Source organism: Mustela nivalis (genome assembly GCF_964662115.1).
Source record: "Mustela nivalis genome assembly, chromosome: 4".
Taxonomy (NCBI): Eukaryota; Metazoa; Chordata; class Mammalia; order Carnivora; family Mustelidae; genus Mustela; species Mustela nivalis.
Genome location: NC_139023.1, coordinates 96,482,590 through 96,493,645, shown reverse-complemented (window position 1 = coordinate 96,493,645; position 11,056 = coordinate 96,482,590). Strand labels below are relative to the sequence as shown.

General features: G+C 34.5%; 1 pseudogene across 1 annotated transcript; it reads right to left on the bottom strand.

Moving 5' to 3' along the window:
• Nucleotides 1-223: 223 nt before the first annotated feature.
• On the bottom strand, nucleotides 224-8,014 carry LOC309863120 (gametocyte-specific factor 1 pseudogene; annotated as a pseudogene). Its single transcript has 3 exons — nucleotides 7,915-8,014; nucleotides 2,675-2,714; nucleotides 224-733 (listed from the first exon to the last, which is right to left on the bottom strand). The product of its transcript is annotated as a gametocyte-specific factor 1 pseudogene (transcript).
• Between the last annotated feature and the right edge of the window lie 3,042 nt (nucleotides 8,015-11,056).

Below are 11,056 nucleotides of genomic sequence, written 5' to 3'. Positions count from 1 at the left end.
TAAAAATTAAAAAAAATTGAAACAATAATAACCTAAAATGTGAGAGGGAGAAGTAAAAGTGTAAAGTATGATAATTCTATGGAAGTTAGGCTGTTATCATTTTCAAATAGTCTTACAAATGTTTAAAGTGTTTTTTTTTTTACTTTTTTTCAGTTTAAAGATCACAGTTTATCTTTCTATAATTAGATCAAGAGAAAAAATGAAGACCCCACTGGTAGCAGGAAGAAGCAAGAGTCTTCTAGGGTCTGGCATTTGATAAGATAGATATTCACTTACTGTGCATTTCCATTGTTTTTCCATGGCAGAACATATAGTAGAGACTTGGGAATGTACATGCCTGAAGCCAGGTTACTCTTATGTTCCAGAACTATATTGCTTACAGGACTGTTGTTGCCACAGTATTTGGCTGTGACCAAGACTAATGGGTGCCAGTCTGTTCCCACAGACCTTTATCTCAGTCTTCATTACAAAGAGGACACTGCCATGTGCTCTCAGCCAGAGTTTCTTGTCCAAGGTTCCTGGTTTGGTTGACAATATTCTGCTCAATACAATCTTTATCATCACAGCTTGAGATATGATGACTGAGTTTAGCCCAAGGAACCTGACGGTGAATGTTAAAGGGATAAGTAGCAGATTTGTGACATCAAGATGATTCTTTCTGTACTTGATCAGATGATAAGGAAACCTGCAGACCCTGATCCAGTGGTTTTTATTATAGGGGCATTGTAATAGCCTTTAGAGTCCAGGGAATTGATGTGAGTTTCTTCTATGTTGAAAAGGAAGGAGCTGAATACAAGTGCTCAGTGGAGACGTGTTCTCCCCACAGTCATCTCTCTACATCTGTACCCCAGCAATATTCACATCTGGCCTAAGACATTTTACATAAGCCTCACACTAACTACAAGAAAAATATTAACAATAATTACTCAAAAGACCATTATAAAGAAGTCAAAGCACACTGATATCAAAGGATATTAAAACACATTTTAAAATGACAGCAGTATAAGAAGCAAGGAACAACGGATCTACAAAACAAGCAGAAAACAATGAAAATAAGGGCAATAGTACCTTACTATCAATAATTACCTTAAATGTAAACAGATCAAATTATCAATTCGAAAGATAGAGAATGGCTGAAGGAATAAAAAAAGCAAGATCTAACAATATTCTTCCTATAAGAGGCTCACTTTAGCATTAAAGACACATAGACTGAAAGTTAAGGAATAGAAAAAGACATTTCAAGCAAATGGTAACCATCAAAAGGCAAGAGTAACTGTATGTATATCAGACAAAACAGACTTAAAACTAAAAATGGTATAAACAGAAAAAGAAGGTGATTATATATACTGATAAATGGATCAACACATCCAGAGGATATAAAATTTACAAATATTTATGTGTCCAATAGCAGAGCACCTAAATATACAAAGCAAAAACTTAAAGAGCCAAAGGAGAGATAAACTATGATATAATAATAGTTGGAGACTTTAATACCCCACTCTCAACAATTATCAAGAAATAATCAACAAGCAAACAACAAATTTGTATAATACCTTAGACCAAATGAACCAGCAGACACATATAGAACATGTTATCCAACAACAGCCGAATACACATTTTTTTCAAGCATATATGAATCATTATCTAGGATAGACCATACATTAGACCACAAAACAAATCTTAGAAAACCGAAGATGAGGAAAACTGGAAAATTTACAAACTCAGGAGAATTAAACAATATTCTCTTGTACAAACAATGGATCAAAGAAGAAATGAAAAAGTTTCTTGAAATAAACAAATATGGAAACACAACTTGCCAGAATTTATGGGATGTAGTAAAAGCAGTTCTAAGGAGGAAGTTTATAATAATAAGCTTCTACACTAAGAAGAAAGAAAGATCCCAAATAAACAACCCAATGATGCCTTAAGAAACAGGGAAAGAACAAAGTGAACCCAAATTTAACAGAAGAAAGGAAATAATAAATATTAGAAAAGAAATTAAATCGAGAACAGAAAAACAATAAAAAGACTGACCAAATAGTTTATTCTTTGAGAAGATAAAATTGACAAATCCTTAGCTAGACTAACCAAGCAAAACAAAACAAAGCAAAACAAAAACAAAGGACCAAAATAAACAAAATTATTAATAAAAAAAAGAGACATTCAACTGATACCACAGAGATTCAAATGTTCAGAATATGCCGACAATCTGGATGGCCTAGAAAAATGGAAAAATTCTTAGAAATATATTTCTTGGGGTGCTTGGGTGGCTTAATGACTATTAAGCATCTGCCTTCAGCTCAGGTCATGATCCCAGGGTTCTGGGATGGAGCCTCGTATCAGGTTCCTTGCTCAGCAGGGAGCCTGTTTCTCCCTCTCCAGTTACCTTATGTTTGTGTTCCCTCTCTTGCTCTCTCTATCATTAATAAATAACATCTTAAAAAAAAAAGAAATATACTACTTAGCATGACTAAACAGGAATAAATAGAAAATTTGAATATACTAATTACTAGTAAGGAGGTTGAATCAATAATCGAAAATCTCCCAATTAAGAAAAACCAGGACCAGATTGCTTCCCTGGTGAATTTTACCACTTAAAGAATAATAAATATCAATCTTTCTCAAACACCTCCAAAAAATAAAAAAAGAAAGCACACTTCCAAACTCATTTTACAAGAACAGCATTGTTCTGACACCAAAACCAGAAGAGGACACTGCAAGAGAAAAAAAAAAGTAACACCCACAACAAAAAAACATATCTGCAGACCAGTCATTATTCCTAATGAATAAAGGAAAAAAAATTCTTAATGAAATATGAGCAAATCAAATTCAGCAGGAAATTAAAAGGATCATTTACCATGACGAAGTAGGATTTATCCCTATGACGCATAGATGGCTCAACATAAGCAAACACATCAATGTGACATTAATAGAACGAAAGAAAATAATCATGTGATTATCTCAATGAAATTCAACATTGATTCATGATAAAAAAAAAAACTTCTAAAAAATTAGGCCTTGAAGGAATATATCTCAATATAATAAAGGCCATAAATGACAAGCTGACAGTGAGCATCATATTCAATAATGAAAGAATGAAAATTTTTCTTTTATTTTAAGGGACAAGACAAGGGTCCCCACACCTACCAATCCTGTTCAACATAGCATTGGAAGTCCTAACTATAGCATTCAGACAAGTAAAAGAAATAAAATGTGTCAGAATTATAAAGGAAAAAGTTAAAATTGCCTGATTTGAAGATGACATGATTTTATATATAGAAAATCCCAAAGTCTCAACTCAAAAACTTAAAGATCTAATCAATGAATTCAGTAAATTTGCAAGATACAAAATTGACATACAAAAATCACTGGTATTTCTATACACTAACACCAAAATTTCTGAAAAATGAAATGAAGAAACCAATCCCATTTACAACAGCATCAAAAAGGATAAAACACTTAGGAATGAATTTAAGTAAGGAGGGAAAAGATCTCTAAGCTGAAAACTATAAGACACTAATGTAACAAACTGAAGAAGATGCAAATAAATGAAAAGGTGTCCCATGTTCATGAATCAAAAGAATTAATGTTGTTAAAATATGAATACTTCCAAAAACCATCTGTAGATTTAATGCAATCTCTATCAAGATTCCAATGGTATTTAATTGGATAATCACATATAAAAGAATGGAAGCTAGACCCATATATTATACCACTCACAAAAAATAACTTGAAATGGATAAAAGACTTAAATATAAGACCTGAAACCAGTAAACACCTAGAAGAAACTCTGAGAAGAAAACAGGAACAAAGCTCTCTGGCATGGGTCTTGGTAATAATTTTTTTGTATAAAATAACAAAAGCACAAGCAATAAAAATAAAAAATAAGCAAATGGTACTGCATCAAACTAAAAAGCTTCCACACAGCAAAAGATACTATCAATAAAGTGAAAAGACAATCTACAAAATAGGAAATATTATATTCAAACCCTGTATCTGGTAAGGGTTAATATCCAAAAAATACAAAGAACTCATAACAACTCAATAACAAAACAAAACAGAACAAAAGAATAAAGACAATTCAAAATACAGGAAAAGGACTCAAACATTTCTCCAAATAAAATACACATAAGGCCAACAGTTATGAAAAGATGCTCAACCTCACTAGTAATTAGAGAAATACAAATTAAAACCACAATGACTATTAGAATGGTCATCATCAAAAAGACAAAAGATAACAATGCTGGTGTGGATGTGGAGAAAAAGGAATCCTCCTGCACTGCTGATGGAATTGTAAATTGGTACAGCCACTATGGAATACAGTATGGAGGATACTCAAAAAGATTAAAAATTAGAACTGCCATATGATCCAGCAATTTCATTTTGGGATTATATCTAAAGGTATGAAAAACACTGACTTGAAAAGGTATCTGTGCCCACATGTTCATAGAGCATTATTTATAATAGCCAGAACATGGAAACAACCAACCAAAGTGTTTATCAATCAATAGATAAAAAAGTTATGGTATATATATTCAATGGGATATTATTCAGCCATAAGAGATAAGGAAATCCTACCATTTGTAACAAAAATGAATGGACCTTGAAGGTATTACAGTAAGTGTAATAAGTTAGAGAACAACAAATAACTAACTGGATGATCTCACTTCTATGTGGAATCTAAAAAAAAAAAAAAAAGACAGGAAAAAAAAAAAACCCTAATTCATAGAAAAAGAGACCAGACTTGTGGTTACCAAAGAGAGTAGAGGGAGGGAGAATCAGGGGAAAATGATCAAAAGGTACAAGCCTTCAGTTGCAAGATAAATAAGTACTGGGATATAATATACAACATAATGACTATAGGTAATACCACGGTATAATATACACAAAAGTTGTTAACAGAGTAAATCATCAGAAGGAGATGAATTATCTCTAAGAATTATCATAAGGAGAATTTTTTCATTTCTTCTTTCTTTTCTTTATATTGTATCTATACAAGAAAATGGATATAAGCTGAAGCTATTGTGATAGTCATTCCACAATATATGCAAATCAATAATGATGTTGTATACATTAAACTTTTATGGTGATGTATGTCAATTATTTCTTAAGAATACTGGGGCAAAAGGGAAAATTTTTTCTTAAGAGAATAGATGTTGGTATCACAGAGAACTGTTTTGACTATGTCTTTGATATTAACCATTTAAAGTTGTATATATTATTTAACATCTGCACTTGAGTTTCCTAACCTGTAAAATATATAGCATTTTTATTGTGTTACTGAGAATAGTAAATGAATAAATATATATAAAATGTTTGATATAGTGCAAACCTTCAACAAATGCTCATTTTCTACAAAACAACTTCCTCAAAATAATCTGCCAATACTGTATCTTTCTTTACAAAACAGTATCTTAATAATGGTGGTGAAAATTAATTTTCCAATCACATCTATAACTAAATTTTCTTCCAAAATAGTCTGGCCACAAACATGGATATGACTCTTCTTTTGAATCATGAAAAAACAAAGGTTTATTTGAGATGATCTTTTAGGTCACAAAATTATAATACTGTTTAATTTTAAATTTTTTTGCTATAGAAGAGTCTGTCTTTTCAAATATAATGAACATTAATATATAGGTCACATAAATCTGGCATAGTGTTAATCTGTTTAAAATTTTAGGAATTTTTGTTACTATTCTTCAAAGAGATAGCTGATTATACTGAAGTTAAATGGAAACCAAATAAAGATTATGAAACTCAGTGAAATTCATGGTGAGAAAAAGAAGAGACTACTGACACAGTCTAATCAAATGAGGGGTCCTCCTCACAGATAAGCAAAGCTAAGGGGTATCAGAGGCACTGGTCACTATGTCTGCAACACATTAATTGAGGTTTGAAGTCACTGGGTCTATAGCCTTCTTAAATCCTACATCCAAGGTTTCTCAATATACATTTGACCCTCTTCCTCCAAAAAAGATTTAAAATAAATCCCAGGGGTGCCTGGGTGGTTCAGTGGATTAAGCCTCTGCCTTTGGCTCAGGTCATGATCTCAGGGTCCTGGGATCGAGCCCCACATCGGGCTCTCTGCTCAGCAGGGAGCCTGCTTCCTCCTCTCTCTCTCTCTCTCTGCCTGCCTCTCTGCCTATTTGTGATCTCTGTCAAATAAATAAATAAAATCTTCAAAAAAATAAATAAAATAAAATAAATAATAAAGAAAAAATAAATAAATCCCAGTTCCTGAGATGATATGCCATTCTTTATTTAATTTCATTACTCTTTCTCAGTTTGTGTGTGTGGGTGGGGGTGGTGGTTGTTGTTTTGTATGCCTGTGTTCCAACAGTACACAAAAGAGTCACTGATATAAACTGATACAGAGGTAGTAGCCTTGATATCTCTGCTACTTATATTTCTGCTTCCCACATTATAGAGACTCTCTCGACATTATGATTTAAGATTATTTTTAGATATTGTTAAAAAATAGGTTCATTTAGACACTTGAGAGATGCAAAACAAGAAGAATGAAATAAAAAAATACACCCTTCAATGCTGTTTGTCCTATCTTTCTAGACAATTTGGGATCTGTAATAACTCATCAGAGCCTTATAACCTAAACAAGACAAACATATTTGGAGTTTTGACCACCTCACAGCTACCAACCTGGGAAGTGCATGGAAAAAGAAGCTAGGAAAGCAGTGCTTTGCAAGTATGCATTTTTCCTTTAAGATACGGTCCCTTTTTCATTAGTTTCCACATCCCCTAGAGAAAAAAAAAAAAAAAAAGGGAGAAAGTCAAATACAATATTTGATTCAAATTTAAACCCATAAATTTGTCAGTTTGAATTGCTGCTTTTTTTCCAAAGGCATTTAAAACAATTTACTTTTCATATTGGCCGCAACTGACTATGATCTCAGCTTCCTTGAAAAGGGACTCTGTTAAGTCTGAGAGAATGTGGGTATGTGGCTCCCCCCAGCGGCCACTGGGAATGTCAGCACAGTTCGGAGAAGGGGAGAAAGTGATGCTTTGAATATCCCCTGCCAAGGCCCACTGTCCAATCTTCTTCACCACCTCCTAACAGCTGGTATGTATGTAAAGATGACATGAAAAACAGGTAGAGGTCAAATCCAGGAGGAGTTCCCTTGTGTAGAAAATCAAGTTAAAGTAACGAAAGTACCAAGATAAAATTTCCAAGAACTTCTGAATCTTCAGTAACACGGCTAAACTTGAGGGAGAAGAGATGGCCAAGGAAGAGAAAGGAGCAAGACTTTATCCCACACAGCATTTCTCTTAATAGTTTAATAGTTTCAGATTTAGAAAAGAGTAGAAGGAAAAAGCCACAACATCAGGGGACAAGCTAATACCAGAATATTCAGAAGCTGCCATGCAATTTGGAGTAAAAACTGACACAATAAAAAACTTGAATGTACTGAATATATTCCAGCTGAGAGCCCACAATAACAGCAACTCCCAGGGGTTCCAGGCAGACACTCAGAGATTCACTGCATCAGAATCATCACAATTTCTCTGCCTCAGCCCAGGTTTCAACCATATCCCACATACAACATTGCCTTGACTCTCTTGAGGGTTCGACCTTCACAGCAGCCTCTAAATTGAAAGCACAGCTTCTGAGAAGGGAAAATGCTTTGGAATAAAGATGGGCAGATATATCTGCCTTTCAAATTTTTAAGCCTCCATATTCGGCAGCGCCAGTGAACCCACAGGCACTGCGCACAGACAATTCACAACCATGGGGACTGCTCAGATAAGAACCAGGAGGGAGGCTAGGCTAACCCCTCCTACCAACAAGTCTAAGAGCTTGTTCCACCTCTTAAATGTGTTTCCTTCGCAAATTCATGCAAAAGAACTCCTCCTTGGCTTTGTCCCTTTTCTGGTCTGTTTTCTTCTATTTTTTACCTCTACCTGGCCTCTGGTCCCGAACAGTCACCTCTACCAGGTCACTTTCCTCTACCTCCAAACACTGTTCTTTTCTGGGTTCAGAGCATGACTTCTCCATTTCCCTTAATCTTCTTCTAATGAACTTTCCTCAGCCTCCTGTTATTACTAGCATGTGAAGCAATCTGTTAAGGGATAAATTACTGAAGAGGTTCTGCTACAAAGCATTACAGAGTCATAGAGCTTAGAGCCCCAAAGGGTCTCAAAATATAATGTGGCAGAGCTTTCAGCTTACAGGCTGTTAAGGTACCTCTTCGAATTTTTCAGATGCTGAAATTGAGGCTTAAAACAAGTAAGTGTCTTGCCCACTGATAATTACCTGGAATTTGCAGCTTCGTAAGACATAATATTTCCCATTATAAATACCACCTCTTACACATAACAACATGGAAAAAGTTTTGAGAAAAGGGTTAGGTTTTTTGTACTCATTGAGCATTGTCACTTAAATAAGAAGCCACCTGACAACACTTACGCTTGAATCCCAGTATTAGAAACAACCTACTTTTTAATTATAACTATTTTGTCTTTTACATTCTTCCTTCTTCTTCTTCACTTCAATATGAATAATTAGCCCTTTTTTAGGTAAATGTCTCTTCTCTGGCTATTGTGTATGAACACAAATAGGTTCTCATTTTAAGGTGTATTTTTTCACCTGCCAGCTGTCATTAAAAATTACATCTGCAAAAAGCAAGCCTACCTCATGGTTTTTTATGTTCTGTTTTGCCCAAGAAGGTTAATTGCAGTTCTGCTCCCATAGCTTCCTCACTGCTGTGGAGTTAACCATGGGTTTGCTGTGCTGGGAAAGGTTTATCAAAGGTCTGGAATGCAAAACAATGGCAACAATAAATACCAATTAGACCCAAGCCCTCTGCTCCCACTGCCTGCACAGGCTGAAGAAGCAGACCCAGTTTGACTTCAGTGAGACGGGAGTCTCCTACAGCCACTGAAGAGGCTGGAGACCTGTTTCCAAGACAACGTTTAGATCACAGGTTTTCCTGCCTGATTAATATGATAACATGGACGGGCAAGGGAGCAGCATCTCGGGCCCTCTACCTTCTCAAAACATCTTTTCTTGAGGCCTTGCAATTGTATCCGGCCTTAATTAACCAATTAGGAATATAAGCAATATGGGCATCTGTCACCTGGAGTTTACTTTGTCACGGGCTAACAATACGAGAAACTGAAATTGGGACTTGGTTGAAGGACAAAGAACACCTAAAGCAAAATAAAAACATATACTTTCCAATTTGGACAGACTTTTGCATTTCTCACCTGTCTTGTATATTTCCCTTTCTTAAATTATTTGCTTTTGAAAATGGAATAAAAAATATAGGTAGAGTTATCTAAGAGCATATATATCTAGTGATGTATAAACTATTCTATCACATCAGGAAGATGGGATTCCCTTTAAAACACTCAGTTATTTAAATTAAACAGAAAATTGCTAGTGATTTAACCAAATCATTGAAATAGTGACACAAATACTAGCTACAGTGACCTCTAGTGTTCTAATGGCTAAAGAATCAACAATTGTAAAAGCTGCCTGCCCCATTCATTGCGATTAACAAATATAAAATCAAATTATAATTTCTGAAAATGAAAGAGCTCTAACCAGTAAGTCTTACTTTCTGGTTACCATCTCCATGAAAAGAATATAACAATAAAATTTGGGGTTCCTGGGTGGTTCGGTCGGTTATGCTTCTGTCTGCCTTCTGCTCAGGTCATGATCCTAGGACCCTGGAATTAAGCCCCATATGCAGCTCCCTGCTCAGCAAGGAGTCTGTTTCTCCCTCTCCCTCCTCCTGCTCATGCTCTCTCATTCTCTCTCTCAAGTAAATAAATCTTTTTTAAAAAGAATAGAACAATAAAATTAAATAATTTTAATTATTAACATTTCACCATCCTAATGTTGTCTTTAAGTTTCCAAACATTGCTTATAAGAATACATATCAAGATACTTAACATCATATATTTTGTCCCATTTAGTGTGGTTATCAATTTTTTGTAATTTTAGAAAATATTTTAGTTTCTTGACTCCTAATGTGGAAATCAGAAGTTATAAACAGAAACATCAAAGGATTTCTCACTGGAAAAGGGTTAAGCACTGACACTATCCTGAGTGCTTTCAGTGACATGAGTTTAGCTTCATCTTCCAAAACACAGGTCCTATTAGCCAACAAATGAGATCACTAAAAATAAAAATTTAAGTAGCTATGTAATAGCATCTAGAGAAAAATAACCTAAAATACAGAATTCTTGAAATTCTGCTGTTCAGATTCTAGTGCCCTGCAAGAGTGACAAATCTATCAATCTACTTCCGTTTGCCCTAAGATGAACCTGGTATGTGAAACAGAAATTGTATGACTAGGAGATATACTATTATGTCAGTTCTGATAACCTGGTAAGAATCCTGCAATTATGATTTTTCAGGAAAAAAAAAATTCTATCCACTCAGCTCCTACAAATTGATGAACGAGGATTCAAAATAAGAAAATAAGTGATTTACATTTCTCTTCTAAAGAATCCTATCCTCCACAAAGAAATAGTGACTGAAAACAAACATTTCTATAATGTCTTCATTTGTGTCTTTCATTTGATCTGTGGCAGGATGCTCTCTCATCTCATCTGTCCCATAAAGCAGGAGGCATAGTGATCTCGGAATAAGATGCTTAAGTGATAGTGATATATAGGTTAAGTACTTGGAAAGTATGGAAGGGCCATACCTCATCTTTTGAAGAGGACACTAAAATCATTACCTCATATTTCATGAAACATTGCATTTTTCATCCTTTCACGCTTTTCATTTATGCTACTGTTGTGAATGGAGACATACAGATGAGAGAAATGAAAAATTAGGAGTAATTAACCTTGAACTAGGACTGTTTTTTATACACAGTACTTGCAACTATGTTTTTCACTTAGCTGTTAAGTCACTGAACGAAGTTCGATTTTTATTACTTAGGTATATTGGGATTTAAAAAAAAAAAAAGAGGGAAGAAATATGCATGTGGATAGATGGGGGAGCTTTTAAAAGGTACATAAATTGAAGATGAGTTCAACACTCATTGAGACACTAGATCACAAGAAAAATTAAAGTCAAAAG